We start from the raw sequence: 17,731 nt of genomic DNA, 5'->3' as shown, positions 1-17,731 counted from the left end.
TGGTCCTAGTTGCATGACTTTAAACTGCATAACCATGGTCCAAACTATATGACCTTAAACTATAGCGGAGGTCTAGTTGCATGACCTTAAACTGCATAGTCCTAGTTGTATGACTTTAAACTACGTAACCATGGTCCTAGTTGCATGACTTTAAACTGCATAACCATGGTCCAAACTATATGACCTTAAGCTATAGCGTAGGTCTAGTTGCACGACCTTAAACTACATGGTCCTAGTTTCATGATTCTAAACTGCATAACCACGGTCCAAGCTATATGACCTTAAACTATAGTGCATGTCCTAGCCGCATGACGTTAAATTGCTTTGCATAGGTCCAGGAGGCATGACCTTAAAGACTCCCCCACATACGTGCACACCCCTTTTACGTGCATCTTCACGCACGTCTCCCCTAACCGACCCATTCGTGTGCGCATACCACCTCCATTGCCTTGACACACGTGCATACACCTTTTATGTGCATCTCCACACATGCCTTCCCTAACCGACCTGTTCGTGTGTGCGCACCAGCTTCATTACCATTATTTATCATTCCCCAGTGAATTCATTCCCCATTTCCCAGTGAGTCTTACCCATGCTCACAAATGACGAATCATTCCACCTCCATACTCGCCGTCAGCTAGTGGGTTACCATCGTTCACCTACCATTCATACATCATCCATCTTTCATAGGTAGCCTCGTACCATCTCCCCAAAGTGAGTCAAAACCATCACCATACTCACTCCATGGCCTCTATAGACCACCATTCGTCACCACTACGGTTCAGTTGTATGACCCTAAACTATAGTGCACGTCCTAACCCCATGACATTAAAAGGCTTCGCACAGGTCTTGAAGGCATGACCTTAAACACTCCTTCACGAAAAAAGAATGGGCATAGTGTACACTTGAACAAGGGAACCCCAAAAGGCCATCGTGAGCAAAAACAGATAAAAAGGGTGGACATGGTCGCCAGTTCATGGGTAAAAGAGCCCCAAAACAAAAGAAGTTGATGAAAGCTATTTTTACGGCACCACTTCTCTTGTTCAAGTGAAAACCCGCAAAAGGGCGCTTGGACAAACAAAACAGGTTGACGCACTGCCACAACCTCAGCCGACAGTCAAATTTCAAACAGTCACAAACTTGACTAATGAGGTCTACCTAAAATCCTCAAATGTCAGAATCCAATTACAACACCAAATGGCTCATCAAGGAGTGACATCCATAGAAGATCTCCCACACATCAACAACATAAAAATGGCTCATCCTGGAGTGAGAGCTGCATAAGATCTCCCACACTTCAACTCCAAAATGCTAAGGACCATCACGAACGCAAGAAACAGACGAAGCCAGGGCCTAACCTACCAGAGACTTCAGGGTTACTCCTCTCCATGAGATCGCCTCGCTTAAAACCTTTCTTAGTTGATAAGCCTAGAGCTTCGGGACATGCCCCTGACTGGACCCGGTAGGATGGGGCCTAAGAGGCCACCTCGCTAAAATCCCCTTAGTCAACAGACCCAAAATTTTGGGCAGGCTAGAATCCCCCTATTGGACCCTGCTAGACGGGACCTACAGAGATACCCTGATCATCAAAAGCAAACCTGGTGAATCATGATTTCATAATGAAAGGCCTGCAAGGTGCGATCCACTTAACTTGTGTGTGAAATGGTGCTCTCACAACCCCTCACACAGTTGCTTCATCTTCACTCTAATGTCCTCCCACAAGGTTAGAGAAAGGGGGCTGGACTTTGGTGTTTCAAGAGGGAAGGATGGGTTCAAAACGTGAAGCTAAAGCTAGAGAAGGGGCTTTTGTACTCTCTCACATAGGAGGTGGCATCCTGGGCTTGCCAAGTGGTAGCCTTAGTGTCATGTAGCTTGACAAGTGGCAGGGTGGCAGTATGCAGCAGGCAGCTAGCAACCATGGGCCATGTACAGGCTCGGCGGCATCGTATACTCCGTCACGTAGACTCTCTCTTCTTCTGTCTCTTACCACCACACACACTCCACCGTGCGCACTCTCTCTTCTTCTGTCCCTTACCGTAGTTCATGCTCTCTCTTCTTCTGTCTCTTACCGCCACGCACACTCTCTTTTCTTCCTTTTCTTACCGCCGCGTGCACTTTGTCTTCTTCTGTCTCGTACCGCCACACGCACTCCACCACGCGTGCTCTCTCTTCTTCTGTCTCTTACCGTCGTGCGCACTCCACCACACATTCTCTCTTTTCTTCCTTCTCTTACCGCCACGCGCATTCTGTCGCTCGCACTCTCTCTTCTTCGGTCTCTTACCGCCACGGGCACTCCGCTGCGTGTACTCTCTCTTCTTCGGTCTCTTACTGCCACGCGCACTCTCTTCTTCTGTCTCTTACTGTCGTGCGCACTCTCTCTTCTTCTGTCTCTTACCGCTGCGTGCACTCTCTCTTCTTCTGTCTCTTCCCGTCGTGCACACTCCAACTGGCCGGGATAGTCAGGGTCGTTACATTTCAGAGGGGTTTGAGGATAACAATGTTATTCAGATGATTGTTGGTATTATTTGTGCTATTAACTAAATTTTGGTGATCCATTTTTTGAAAAATCGTGATTGTTAGTGTTTTTCATTTTTTTGAAAAAACATGATTTTCTGAAAAATCTTGAAAAATTGTGACAAAGTTTTGATTATCATGAGAAATTAACTTGTATTTTTCAATTTTATTGTTAAATTTTTAATGCAAAAAAAATGTATGTTGATACATAAAATTTATGTATATTCTTGATAAATATTTTATCATTATTTTATCTTGAATGACTAAATCATTGTAATATTATTTGTGGCATGTATGTATATTCTTGATAGGAAATGTATGTATATCATTGTAAAAAAATTGTTGCATGTATGATAATTATATTTTCTTTTAGTTTTCAATTTTATTGTTAAATTTTTAATGCAAAAAAAATGTATGTTGATATATAAAATGTATGTATAGTCTTGATACATATTTTATAATTATATTATCTTGAAAGGCTTCCATTGATTCCCTTATTGTGCTTTTACTTAGATCATATGTTAACAATGTATATATGTATGTCAATTGTGTGTTTGAAATGAAATTACTGAGTTTTGTATTGATGTTTTGATTATAATTTTGTACAATTGGCAGAAGAGTTTTTGTAATTGAGTTGTAAGACTATTTGTGCTCATTTTTATCTTGGGATTGTACCCACATATTGTTATATACTTGCTGAAAACTGATCTTAAAAGAGGTTTTGTAACTAGGCTAGGTGGTGCTATCATGAAAACTTTTGGAAAGTGCACCCTGCTAGAGCCCTTTGCAGACCTCCTGCATCCTGGCCATAATAATAACCAATAAATTCAATTTTCATAACAATGTTAGGGGAATTAACTCAAATATCTCTTTATTTTTATGGCATTAAAAAATGTCACCAATATTTGAAATTTATGCAAATATCCCTGTTTCTGGATTTTTTTAAATTCCCAAAACTTGGTTTAAAACTCTATGTTCTAAATAGGTTTGTTTCTCTTTTTTGGTTTGATACATAAAATGTATGTATATTCTTGATACATATTTTATAATTATATTATCTTGAATGACGATATTATTGTAAATATTATTTGTGGCATGTATGTATATTCTTGATATTAAATGTATGTATATCTATAATGGTGCATAAATAAAAAAATTTTGCCAATAGGACCTAATTCATGCTTATCAAAATGAAGATTTGTGAGGAGTCTATATGTGTGGCATTGTGAATGACTATACCATTGTAAATATTTTTTTATATTGATACTATATCATTGTAAATTTATTTATATTATTGTAAATTTATTTATCTATATGTAGTGGTTGATACAGACTATTTTTATCTATAATGTTGCATAAATAAAATATTTTTGCCAGTAGGAAGTAAAATATTTATGCCTGTAGAAGTATTTTGCATGAACGACAAAGATAAGTTCATGAACCACCCCTACACATTATCACTAGTGATTATTTTTCATGTTTAATTGTCAGGTTCATTTTTAACCATTTACAAATTAAAACAGTTGAACCATGGCAAGATTCAAGGAAGACTCTGCAGGGCAACATGGGGTCAGACTTGACCCCAACAAAAAAGATAAAATTATTTGTAATTACTGCAAAAAAGTGGTAAGTAGTGGAGTACATAGGTTCAAGCAACACTTAGCAGGGGTTAAGAGAGATGTTTATACGTGCAATAGTATTCCTAGCAATGTAAGAAAGCATATGGTGGTCATTCTCAAGGCTACCAAAGGTAAAAAGTCGCAAAGCAAAGGATGGATGAGGAGATAGCTGGCTTATATACGCCATCGAACAGGATTGATCCAGAAGAGCAGTATAATAATGACTCGGAAATGGCCACAAGAATGAGCCCGCACGAAACGTACCACAAGGAAAGCGGGTTCAGAATGCCTGGTGGTTATGACATGGGCATGCATGGTGGGCCCAGCTCAAGCATGCATGGCGGGCCTAGCTCAAGCATGCATGGCGGACCCAGCTCGAGCATGCATAGCAGACCCAGCTCGAGCATGCATGGCGAGCCCAGCTCGAGCATGTATGGCGAGCCCAGCTCGAGCATGTATGGCGAGCCTAACTCAAATATGTATGGAGGGGCTGGTAGCAATATGTATTCAGAGGTACCGGACGTTGAAGAAATTGTTCCTGGCTTATCTAGGAGCATCAGTATTACAGGTCATGGTCGTATAGACCCATTTCTCTCAAAGTCAAAGTCACAACAGATGACCCTCAAAGGCATGATGAAAGGTACAAGGAACATGTTGGGCAGATATGTTGGTAAATGGTTCTACGCTAAAGGGATTCACTTTGATGCAGCCAATAGCCCATATTTCCCCCTATGGTCAACGCAATTCAGAGAGTTGGGCCCGAGGTAAAGCTCCCGACTGTATATGATCTCAGTGGGCTGATCTTGGATGAAGAGGTTGAGGAAGTTAGGAAGTAGATTGAAGAATATAAATAGCATTGGCCAAGAACATGCATTACTCTCATGAGTGATGGTTGGTTGAATAAAGTTAACAAAAAGGAATATCTTAACTTCTTGGTCTATTCCCTAAAAGGTAGAGCCTTTTTGTCTAGCAAAAACATTTCAAGAAAAAAGAAGGATGCAAACTTCTTGGTATGACTATATGACCATATAGTGGAGGAAGTAAGAGATAAGCATGTGGTCTAGTTTATTACTGAAAATGTGCATGCTTATGTTCCTACGGGCAACAAGTTGATGGATAAGACGAAGCATCTAGTATGGATTCCATGTGTTGCACACAGCATCGATCTTATGTTAGAGGAGATCGGTGAGATCAAAATTATGAAGGAGACTCTATAGGAAACGAGGTTGGTGTCAAGATTTATATATAACCACTCTAAAAAAAAAAAATTGTTCAGAGAACAATCTAAGAAAAAAGAGATAATCAGGCCTGTCATAACCCGCTTTGCGACATATTACTTGGCTGTGGACTTCATTCGGGAATCCGAAGCTATATTGAAGAAATTGTTTACAAGTGAAGAGTGGTCAAATGACCGCCTCTCGAAGTCCAGTAATGTGCTAAAATTGGAGGGCATATTCCAGTAATGATCTCGATGTTCCAGTGTCATAAGGGCTACTGCCCATTTGGTCATGATGTTAAGAATGGTGGATGCTGACAAGAAAGTTACCATGGCCATCCTTTACGAAAGTATCGAGAGGGCTAAATTAGCTGTCGGGGATAAATGTAGTTTTGCTAGTAAAGTGATCAAGATTATAGAAAGAATGTGGAACACCAAATTTGGCAATCAAATTCATTATGCAGGCACATATATATTTATAACCTTTGAATTTTTAATTCTAAAATATTTTTTAATGAAATTTAAATGACCTTTCTCTATTTATGTATTTTCTAAGTTACTAATTCAACCCAAAATTTTCTATTTGATACCTGAATATCCCCATAAGATTATTGAAGGGGTCAGATACATTATTGTCAGGCTGAAGAGAAGCCATCAAAACCAAGTAGCGGCAATACATGAGGTAATATTTAATATTTGGGTAAGAACTTCATTGAGTTGTTATATTTGCAAGGAATAACTAATGCACTAAAACGAAATATTTTGTTTTAGCTTTCTATGTATAAGGATGCTGTAGGATCTTTCGAAACTAGACTTGGTAGAAATTCTTGAACTAGTATGGATCCAGGTTAACCTCTAACTAATATTTTGTTCTTTCATATTTCTAATCTTATGAATTGTTCTTGCCCTTACAATGCTTTTTGCATTTTAATCCAGCTGAATAGTGGGAGATATATGGTAGTGATGCACCTGACCTAAGGAAGATAGTAATCAAGGTGCTCTCCCATACATGTTTTGCTATTGGGTGTGAGCGAAACTGGAGTACATTCCAATAGTTGCCAACTAGTAGGAAGAATCGATTCGCTTCTGAGAGGCTTCATAAACTAGTCTATATTTATTACAACTTAAACCTCTGAGAGCGATAAATACGAAAGAAGCTTGAATACTACATGTCGATAGATTTAGACACAATATTTGTCATAGACACAACAGAACAAAGAATAGTATAGAAAAAGGAGTCAGTGTTGCATAAGAGAGCGTTCCTTGAGGCTATCGATGAGGAATATCTTGAAGAAGGTGATGAACAGCATGAAAAAGAATGCTGCCCGCCAACATATCCACAATTCGTCGGAGATGTCAGTGATATTACACATAATGAGAGTGGGAAGGGGATATAAGGGAAAATGAGAAAGATGATGATTTTAAGGCCACCCTCTCCCAACAAAATTATTCACATAGTGAGTCCTAAGAGCAAGAGGGTAGGGACGAGCACGACAGTGTAGGTGAGCATGAAGGATAGACAAGCTTAGGAGAATTTGGATTATGAGCGCAACAAAACAGTAACACTCAGGGATTTGGGTATAGTCAGGTGCCCACTAATTTGCATGATTCGTTCCAAAATCGAGTCAATGAATTGCCATGTGAATTCAATCAATGGCGTCAGCGTAACCAAAATGAAGAACGACGACATATTTTATTTTATTACTAGATCGTATTTTACGAATTGTATGCTTTATTGTAGTCCATGTATGATGATATACTTCATCCATGATAGTTCTATGCTTATCATTTTGTGTGATGTAGATTTAATGGTTAACAGTAGTTCATGCAAGGAAAGAACATCCCAATATTCGCATATTGATGCCAAAAAATGAAAGTTCTTAATAGAGTACCCTTATTTCTTATTGGATTCCTAAAAAATAATATTTATAATGAATTTTAATAATATTTTCAGATTTTTTTTAAGGCTAAATCAGACCGATTCCCGATCTGAAACACCGATTCACTGATCCAGATGGGTTTTTGGGGTGCCCGATCTGGGGCACCAATCCGTTTTTTAAACCACTGGTAGTAATCTATTAAGAGGGGAACAACGTAGAGAGATCTTACACGTGAGAGAGAATGAAATCTTATACAGTGGAAATGAGAATGTGGCAGAGAGAGAAAAGAGGGAAGGTGATTGTTAGTGTGTGTTTATTTTGTAAAAATGAGGAGGAGAATGCTGATCACATTTTTTTTTTTTTACATTGCCCATATACCTATCATTTATGGTATTGGGCAATGTAAAAAATGTGAGTTCTCTTGCCCGTTCTGTCAGCAGTTTTTCTTCTTTTAAGTCAATTGAAGGTTTGTGGGATTCCGAAGATAGGAGGATTGCTTTGGGATAATCTTAAAGGTGCTCTTATATGGGAATTATGGCTAGAAAGGAATCCGAGGACTTTTGACGTTGTGGCCTTAGATATGGCAGGTTTAAAAAACAAAATTGTCTTTAGTACATAGACTTGGTTTAGATTAACGAAGGAAGGTTGGAGTGTTTCTCGGATAGATATTGAGGACAATTTTGATAAGTTGGTACTGCAAAGATTTATCAAGATTAGGCCACAATGTAATTGGACTCCGCCCACTTTAGATGATATGAAATTGAATTTTGATGGCTCATCATTTGGGAATCCAGGGCAATCAGGATTGGGAGGATTCTGTAGGAACAGTGAAGGGCAAATTTTATTTTGTTATGCAGGTCCTTATAGGATGGTGACTGCTAACCATGCGGAGATGGCAGCTTTGTTACAAGGATTGCTGATTTGTAGGGACAAAGGCATGGACAATAACTTGATCATTGAATGAGATTCTAACAATGTCATCAACGGGTGTAAATGCATGTCAAGACCTCCCTGGTGACTTCGATCTTTATGGCAAAAAGCGATGGATTCAGCTTTGGGTAGTAGATGTTTCTTCAATCATGTTTATCGTGAAGCTAATTCCATTGCTGATGAATTGACGAAGAAAGTAATTTGTTTGGATTCATAGGAGGGAGAATTTGTTTACCTCAACTTTTAAATTTGAGGTAAAAGTTGCTAAAAAAAACTTTATTAGAGGTAGGTTCTCTAGAAAGTCTTATTTTAAGAGATTTTTTTAATTTTCCCTAGATATAAATGTTGATATTTAGATGGAGCGCCTCCCTTCTAAGGGGTGAATAGTTACCGTCATTACACATTATCGTCACGTTAATGCGGACAAGACTTTGAGATGCGATATGCTGCATGAATTAAGTCATATTTTATACAGTAAAGATTAAAAAAGAAACCTTCATTTCCAACTTTTGGAAATTGAAATCTTGAAAAGAAGAGTTAGTTCATTTTTAAAATTAAATAATTAATAATTTTGGAATTTTTTTAAATATTTTATGGATATTTCATATTGTGAATGTCCGAAGTGGATGAAAAACTTAAATCAATTTTTTTAATAATCAAATGTTTATTCAACTTTAGGTAACTTTATTTTTTTAAAAAAATAAGAATATAAATCTTGTAGGAACCTAAATAATCACAATAAAGAAACCTAAATCAAAAGAAAGGAACGTAAATCTTATAGATCTAGCATACCCTTTTTTAATAATCAAATGTTTATTCAACTTTTAGGAAACTTAATTTTTATTTAAAAACATAACATACATGTTGTGAATGTCATAATTGCAAATGAGAAAATAAGCAAAATAAAAAACATAAATTATGAGCAACAAAATATTTTTTAAAAATAAATTCTCTTTATTTCAGATTTTCAATGTCCAGAAATTTAAAAAACCTTAATTTCTATTTTTGAAAATTGAAATTCCATAATGAATAATTTTTTTTTTTTCTAAACATAACATAATTCTTAATTTTTTGGATTTTTCTTAAGTTTTTAAAATATTTTTTAAAATTAGAAATATATATATTTATGTGCAACTATGTACAAATTCTAAAAAAGTACCCATCGAATGAGTCTATAAGGAAAATTTAAAAAAATAAATAAACTTTGCTAATAAGGATATGGATGAAATTTTTCGAAGTGATTAAAAAAGCAAAATTGGATAATTTCCAAACAAGACTCTCATCTCATAGATGGTCTATTACACATGTCTTCTATGAGGCAAATATGGTTGCTGATGCTATCACCAAGAAAGCATCCACTAGCCTCGACGCTACTGTTTGGCACTGCTTACCACCAGACTTTATATTTTCTTTGTTATTTCAGGACCCGCAACTCTTTGTTATTTCAGGACCCGCGACTGCCCATTATAGGACTATAAGATAACTATGTTATTTTTTTATTTTATTAATGAATTAATGAAAAAACCGATAACGGGCCTTCTCCCCCTGACTTACCCAAAAAGAAGAAAGCAAAATTGAAAAACCTCAATAAAAATTGTTGAAATCCTAAAAGATAACTCTTGCAAAAAGTTTAAATATTTCATTTTCATGCTGACAATTAGCATGCAACAAATTTTCAAAGTGTATTCTTTAACTTCTGAAAGAATCTCAAAAAATAAATTCTTCAAAAAATTAAATTCTAAAAATTAAATTATTCATTACAAATACTAACTTTTTATTATAAAATACACATGCAAGAATAAATAAAGCAAAATAAATGTTTGGCAAAAGAATTATCCAAAGTAAGAGGCATGTAAAATTTCACCAACCCTACAAAATGTAAAATAGGGCAGGATTGAAACCAAATAATGAAATAGATAATTGTTCTTCTACTTTAACTTATAAATGAAAAAACAAAAAGAATTAAAAAATAAAAAATAAATTCACACTTGCAAATGCAAAAAGAAATACAATAAATTGCCCTTTTCTGGATTTTCATTATCTGTTTTAAAACTTTGGGATGTTCAATATCCAAAAAATTGCATTTTAGCATCCCCAATATTTTTGAATTTTGAAAACCAAAAATTATGTGAAAATTAAAGTTTTGTATTGATAAAATCTAACAATTGTAAAAGAAAATAGCATTCCAACAATTTTTATTTAGCAAAAAAAAGTGTCCCAAAAATCTTAAATTTTGAAATTGCAAAATTTAGTTGAAAATTAATTTTTGGATTTTAATAAGCCAAAAATTACAAAAAGAATCCAAAAATTACATTTTATGCCACATCATGTATTTTTTTTGTTAAATTCAAATTTTGAATATTTGAAAATTTTGTGAGGACATTAATTAAAAAAAAAAAGAACTCGACTACCTTTCAATATCAAACAATTGTAATTTTGTAACTTGAAGATCCTAAATATTTTATTAATTCGGATCTTGAAATTCAGGAATACGGGCAATTTTGGAACCAAAAAATAAATAAAAAAACTGAGTATAAATATAATTGTGTTAAATTGTGAGTAAATTTTATATAACATTACACAAAATAAATATTAATAGAATTTTCTCTAAATTTTACAATTGAAAGAAATTGCGTAGAGAGAGATATTACATCGTAGTGAGAGATGGAGTGATAGAGAGAGAGAGTAAGATAAATCTTACACAGTAGTGCGAGAGAGCGAGACATCTCGTAAATCTTACATGGTAGAGGGTAAGAGATGCGATGCTTAGGTCCTGGGCTCTCTCCTTCCGAGGTAGCCACTTGAGCAACTAAATCATTTGGCCATTCCTCGACCAAACTAACACGGTCATTCAGAGTCAGCGCTAATGTTTCGAACTAATTGTGGAACTTGCGCTCAGGCTACTCGTAAGTTCACGTAGCGGAGGGAGGGAGGGCGATGAATAGAAAATTGCATGTAACCTGTTACGGGTCTTTGGAGATCTTTGTAATGCCGTTTGGTCTAACTAATGCCCCGATAATGTTGTCACTTAATGAACGATGTGTTGAGTGAGTATATCGACGTGTTTGTCATAGTATACTTAGATTTCATCGTTGTGCATAACCAGACTTAAAAGGAAAAAGTTTATATAAGGATGCTACATTCTTCTTTTTCTTTTCTGTTTTTCTTTTTATTTTATTTTTTCGAGAAGGTTCAAAATTTTTTATTACTTTAGAATGAAATTACAAAATCCGAAATACAAGAAGTAGAAAGGGATGAGCCTCCCTATACATATGAACAAAAGAAACAGTGAAGGAGGAAGAGAGGTCAGAAATATGAAGCAACATAGATTTGAGTTCCCAAGGTACCTTCTAATCATCTTTACACCATTTAATGACATTGAGGGAGTCCCCTTCAATGACGTAAGAAGATCCCAAATTCCTCTCCACAAGGGTACATAGACCAAAAACAAGGGCAAAGAGCTCTGCATAGTTAGCAGTCCGTACCCCAAGTGGCCCTGCATACGAAAAAGCCACAGTCCCCATCCAGTCCCAGAGCACTCCTCCAAAACCTGCTTGTCTTGGGTTACCTATCAAACTACCATCAAAGTTGAGTTTATAAACCCCAAGTAATGGAACCATCCATCTACTTTTAGGCCTACATTTAAGGAACACCTTCTTACATCCACTTCAGAAATGCCCTGCGCACAAGTAATAAGTAAGAGGTATAGCCAAATAGACTGCAAAATTCTCTCCAAAACTTTTCCAAGCGGCATAGAAATACTTTACAAAACTCTTCTATTTCTCTCTTTCTTGATTTCTCAGAGAATGACGCCTTTAGAGATTTACCAAACAACAACCCCAATCCGTGGTAAAGAAACTGACATATTCTTTAGAACCCCAACCACTTAACCCCAACCACTAAAGGAGGCATTACAATTGCATCCCCTAGCTTCTCAAAAACCCTCCTCCATATACGGCTAGCAAAAGGACAATGGAGAAAGAGATGCTCACCAAACTCCCCAACCTCCTTGCACCTAAGATAAATATTGGGCAAGATTTTCCCTCGCTTAATGAGATTATCCATCGTAGGCACCCTATTTTGGACCGCCAACCATAGGAAACCTTGCACTTTAAGAGGTATGGGCATTTCCATAAGATAGCTATCTCCGGCCTAGACCATCTCACCCTATCATGGAAGAGCAAATGATACATGGACTTTATTGAATAAGTCCCGTTTTTGTCAATCTCCCATACCACCTCATAAATAGCATTATATGGAATATAAACGTCCTTCAATAATTTGAGAAGGTAAGAAAATTGAGAGATAAGCAAGTCAGAAACCCTATTATAAGGAAGGGTAATATTGCACACAATATGGTCACCCCTTCGAACAAAATATTCTAATATAGTAGCTTCTTGATTAGATATCCTTTGAAACACCAATGGAAAAAGTAATTTCAGTGAATAGTTCCCAACCCATTTGTGGTGCCAAAATGAGATATTGCTGCCATTACCCACACAACATCGAATATCTCGATGAATAAAGCCCTTACACGAATGGATAGCTCTCCAACAAGTCGACATGCCCCTAACTCCTATAAGGATGCAGCCTTATAATGTAGAACTATGGATGCCCCTCAAAAATCCATCGAAAAAGATAGTTTTAACATTGAAAAACCCTTTGATTGATCATATCGACATTGAGACGTATGATTATGAAAAATAAAAAGGTTTTAAGTCTGAAAAATAGTACATTTTACAACATATAATCTACACCGTCCATTTTCAAGATTTTCATAGGTTTACAGATCTATTTGATTTTAACCATTTTTAAAATTTAAAATTTTGTAATTAGATATAAAAATAGATTTTGAGATAATCCTAAGAACATTTTACATCAAAATTATATACCATGATAAAATTTAAAGATGCACCTTAACTCCACACCTATGGATGCATTCGTATGCAAACTGCACCCGACTTTAAATGATCATGTTAATCATCTAATGCTGGTGTTGGAGAAGCTAAGGGAAAATCCATGGCGAAGCTAAGGGAAAATCAATTATATGTAAAACTAAGGAGGAGGAGGTCATGTTCCTTGGGTACAAGATGGGTAAAGGGCAAATCAAATGGATAATCAAAGGTGCTAGCCATCCAAGACTAGCCGCAACCTAAGGACATCCACGAGCTACGCTCCTTCTTGGGGCAGCTAACAGCCAGTAGATATTCGACATTTATCGTACAACATATCATATCTACAACACAACTAAAATTAAGCGTAAAATTTACCGCCTAAAACAAACCACACTCTTATGAAATCGATCTTGGCATACAATATACGAAGCATTTTCTTTTAGGAAAGCTTTCTATGTTCCTTCCTACAACATAGAAGTTCTATCCTCCCTTTTTTAATGGAGGGCTATTATTGTCCCAATCACAATATCACATCTCCACATTCTTTTATTTTTAATTTTTTTCTATATACTATTTTGACACCAAATTTTGGACATCCATTCTTCTATTAAACTCGCACTAATGAAAAATATAAAAAAAATAGTTTCAATAAAATAAAATGACCAAAATACCCTTAAAATATTCAAGGGGTATTTTGGTCATTATATTTTATTAAAAAATTATTGTTAATATTTTTTATAAGTGCACCCCAATGAGAAGATAACATGTACCAAATTTCATATTCAGAAAATTTGTATTAAAAAAACTAAAAATAAAATACTTTGAGGCATCGGATCTAAGATCAAATGATGAATGGCTCGCTTGACGAAATATGGACGGCTGGATGGTAAGGGAGGATAGAATTGCTATATTGTATGGGGAATATAGAAAGCTTTCCCTTTTCTTTTACTATTGGTTCATGGCATTTAGGACCCCAAGAATTGATTCTCTTCTTTACTTCACGGATCACATAGTCACGGCGTTAACTTTTGGCCTCTCATTCCACCTAAGAAAGACAAAGTGACCCGCAAGAGACGCTACTCATCCTCATCCACACTCACTAAATTGACCTAGTGAGTTTTAATGTTTCTGCCCCTGTATCATTTATTTTTCTTTGTAAATAGGTCTCTAATTAATTAGTGCATGGCCTCCACCTCCACCTCCTCTTCTCTCTCTCTAAAAAGGTGCACAGAATCACTATACCACCATTGCCATTGACCTCTCTCTAAAAAAAGGTGCATAAAAGATCTCTCTCTAAAAAACGTTGTATAAAATCATTGTACCACCATTGCCATTATTCTCTTTCTTTCTTAAATGTAGATATAAACCTAGACAAACCCTAACCCAAGGGAACCAAAATCGAAATCCCAATCTCTAGCAACATGGGAGCCCAACACTAGCTCTTCTTCATCAGTTTCTCTCTCTTGTTGGCAGCATTTATTTGCCATGGCTTTAGTAAGTGAAATTTTAGTTGGAGCGTACAAGCAAGTATTGGCCACTAAAACCCACGTTTCGGATCTGAGCAAACATGTCATCTCCACTTACAATAAACAAAGTGGAACCACGTTATATTTCATCCCCGTGGTCGAAGCGCAAGAATAAAACATAACAGTAGAGAATTATGAGTTGGCAATCCAGGTTCTTGAAAATCCATTTGTGAGGATTTACAAGGCCATTGTTTGGGAGAAGCCATGGCTGAAATTCATGAATCACACTTCTTTTGAACATGTTCTTACTTAATTTTAAATTTTCTAAGTATCAATATGGTCTTGGATCTCTCTATGTAGGTTCCCTGTAATGGGTCTTATCTCTATGAAATAATGATGCATAAATTTTGATAGTGAAAGTTATCGTACACAGAAACTCTAAACCCGATAGGTTGATTTTTGGCAAATAAAGTATGAGAAAAAAATATCTACAAAAACAAGCAATAAGCAACAAAAATAAAGTAAGAAATAAATAACTGAAAAATAACACCAAGATGTACGTAGTTTATCACAGATGTGACTACATCCATGGATAAAGATGATCGATGTTTTTCATTAAATCAAATAAAGAAAATTACAATGTAACTTATTTAAGAGATCTAGAAACTCAATCTCCCACAAAGCTTTATTCTCTATAATTTTCTCTTTATGCAAAACCCCTAAATATTTCTCTATATTTTTCTGGATCTTTTTCTCCCTATAAATAACCCATTATATAAAAAAAGCAAACCCCCATTATATAAAAAAAGCAAACCCCAAAGAGGTGCTACATGGGGCTCTATCTTTTCCCATAAAGTTAGGAAACTTTATTTTATCTTTATCTACTTGTGGACCTTAGGCTCCATCTTAATCTAAGTAGGATTTATCTATAAACTTCGATCATAAATATTAGGCTCTACCTAAAATAAATAAGAACCTAAATTAAAGAAAATCAATCCCTTGAAACTAGGGATTCAAGAATTCAAGATAAATATCAACAAATATTCACCTTAGCTTGAATTCCAAAGAGATTTCAATCGACCGTCTTCCCCACATGCATCCCCATAAGCTCTTACCTTGGCAACACATTAGCCAAGTCAAAGTATAGCTTGAACTTCTGTAATTAAACTGGTTTTGTCAACATATCTGTAGCATTCTTTCTAGTATTAATCTTCTGTAATAAGATATCCTCTTCAACTATGATTTCACAGATAAAATGGTATCTATCAATATGCTTCGTCCTTGCATGATATACTTGGTTCTTCACCAAATGTATTGCACTCTGACTATCACAATAAATAATAGTCCCGTCTTATTGTAAGCTCAAATTGCATGATGCTAGGAGCATACACTTGACAAGTGAGTCCCGTGCGTGCATGTGTACAGATATGCAGCCTTGATGCTAGGTGCATACACTTGTCAACTGACGTAATCCTTATGTTAATTGGCAGGTAGTAGTGGACAAGGCTTGTGCACAGCATGGTGTGCAGTTGCATAACTTATACACCACTGTTTGGCATGACTAGACTGTTGTCTGACCGTGGGATTAATGCACTTGGGTTGGGTAGCCACCATGTTTGAAATTCAAATTCAAACAAGCCAAGAGATGGGGGAAGTTGATATAATGGCCAGTGCATGGTCAAAACGGCCAGGACGTGGGCTATAGGAATACAAGTGATGATTAATGTGTAACTACTTTGGACGTGGGCAGCCTGGCCACTTTCCAGGTGCCCATGACTAGGATTTATGCTATGGCTGGCCACGACATGTACCAATTTTGAATTTGTAAACTGGTTATAGCAAGGAGTTATATAAGCCCCTAGCCCAAACCCTATGAGGGTACCTATGGGAGTATACATTGTAAGTATACAATTTAATAAAGTGGGCTATGGCCCTTGAACCCATTTCTCTTGTGCTAGTGCGAGTTGTCTGCATAAGTCATTTTACTTGGTATGCTTTGGATAGACTGAACCTAACCCTTAGCAAATTGGTTAGGTGTTAAGGATGCACGATGCTAGGTTAAAGAATAGGCCCCATGATAGATGGTATTAGAGCAAACCTAGGGCGTGGTGGAAACAATGAAATTGGCCACATACTTAGGATCGTGTAGACCACCTCGAGAACTAGTAGAAGCTAGTTGCATTACAGTGAATGCGCGAAGCTCATGTCAAGATCCAAGAGGAGCACTTGGAAGACATCCGTAGGAAATAACATTGGTCGTGATGGCATCAATGGACCTAGTCATGAAATCTAGGCATGGTGATGGCATCAGATACTAATCATGCAGGCAACAAGTGGGATGTGGTGGCGAGGGAGCTGACCACTCACTTAGGTGCGTGGTAGCTATACGATGACCAACCAATTGTGCTTTCGCTATTGAGACATTCACATAGCGGAGGGAGATGAATAGAAAACTGCATGTATAACCCGTTATGCGTCTTTTGAGTTCCTTGTAATGTCGTTTGGTCTAACTAATGCCCCGATAACGTTTTGTCACTTAATGAACAAGTATATCCACGTGTTTGTCATGGTATACTTAAATGACATCATCGTGTATAGCCAGACTTTAAATGATCATGTTAATCATCTAATGTTGGTGTTCGAGAAGCTAAGGTCAAATCAATTATATGTAAAACTACAAAAATACATCTTTGCCCGGGAGGAGGAGATCATGTTCCTTGGATACAAAGTAGGCAGAGAGGGCAAATCGAAATGGATGATTAAAGGTGCTAGCCAACCTAAGGGCATCCACGAGCTACGCTCCTTCTTGGGGCTAGCTAACAACTACCAATAGTAGAAATTAGACACTTATGGTACAAGATATCATTTCTACAACATTCCACTAAAATAAAAAGTAAAATTTTCTGCCTAAAACAAACCATACCCTTTTGAAATCGATCTTGGCAAACAGTATACAACGCATTTTCTTTTACTGTTAGGTAATGGCATTTAGGACCCCAAGAATTTATTCTCTTATGTACTTCACGGGTCACACAGTCACGGCCATAACTTTTGGCCTCTCATTCCACCCTACAAAGACAAAGTGACTTGTAAGAGACGCTACTCATCCTCATCCACACTCACTAACATGACCTACTGAGTTTTAATGTTTCTGTCTCTATTTCTCTCTCTAAATAGGTCTCTAATTAATAAATGCATGACCTGCACCTCC

The 17,731-nt window shown here is 36.5% G+C and overlaps 1 long non-coding RNA gene across 1 annotated transcript; it reads right to left on the bottom strand.

Annotated features, from left to right (window-relative positions):
* Positions 1-11,465: 11,465 nt before the first annotated feature.
* LOC148781256 (uncharacterized) lies at positions 11,466-13,361 on the bottom strand. Its single transcript, XR_016058947.1, has 2 exons — positions 13,075-13,361; positions 11,466-11,838 (listed from the first exon to the last, which is right to left on the bottom strand). It is a non-coding gene; the product is annotated as an uncharacterized LOC148781256 (long non-coding RNA).
* Positions 13,362-17,731: the final 4,370 nt, after the last annotated feature.

Source organism: Amborella trichopoda, chromosome 7, assembly GCF_054954075.1.
Source record: "Amborella trichopoda isolate Santa Cruz 75 chromosome 7, AtrichopodaSantaCruz75HAP2 v2.0, whole genome shotgun sequence".
In the NCBI taxonomy this organism is placed as follows: domain Eukaryota; kingdom Viridiplantae; phylum Streptophyta; class Magnoliopsida; order Amborellales; family Amborellaceae; genus Amborella; species Amborella trichopoda.
The sequence above is the reverse complement of the archived record's forward strand: the minus strand, read 5'-3'. Positions and strand labels throughout refer to the sequence as shown.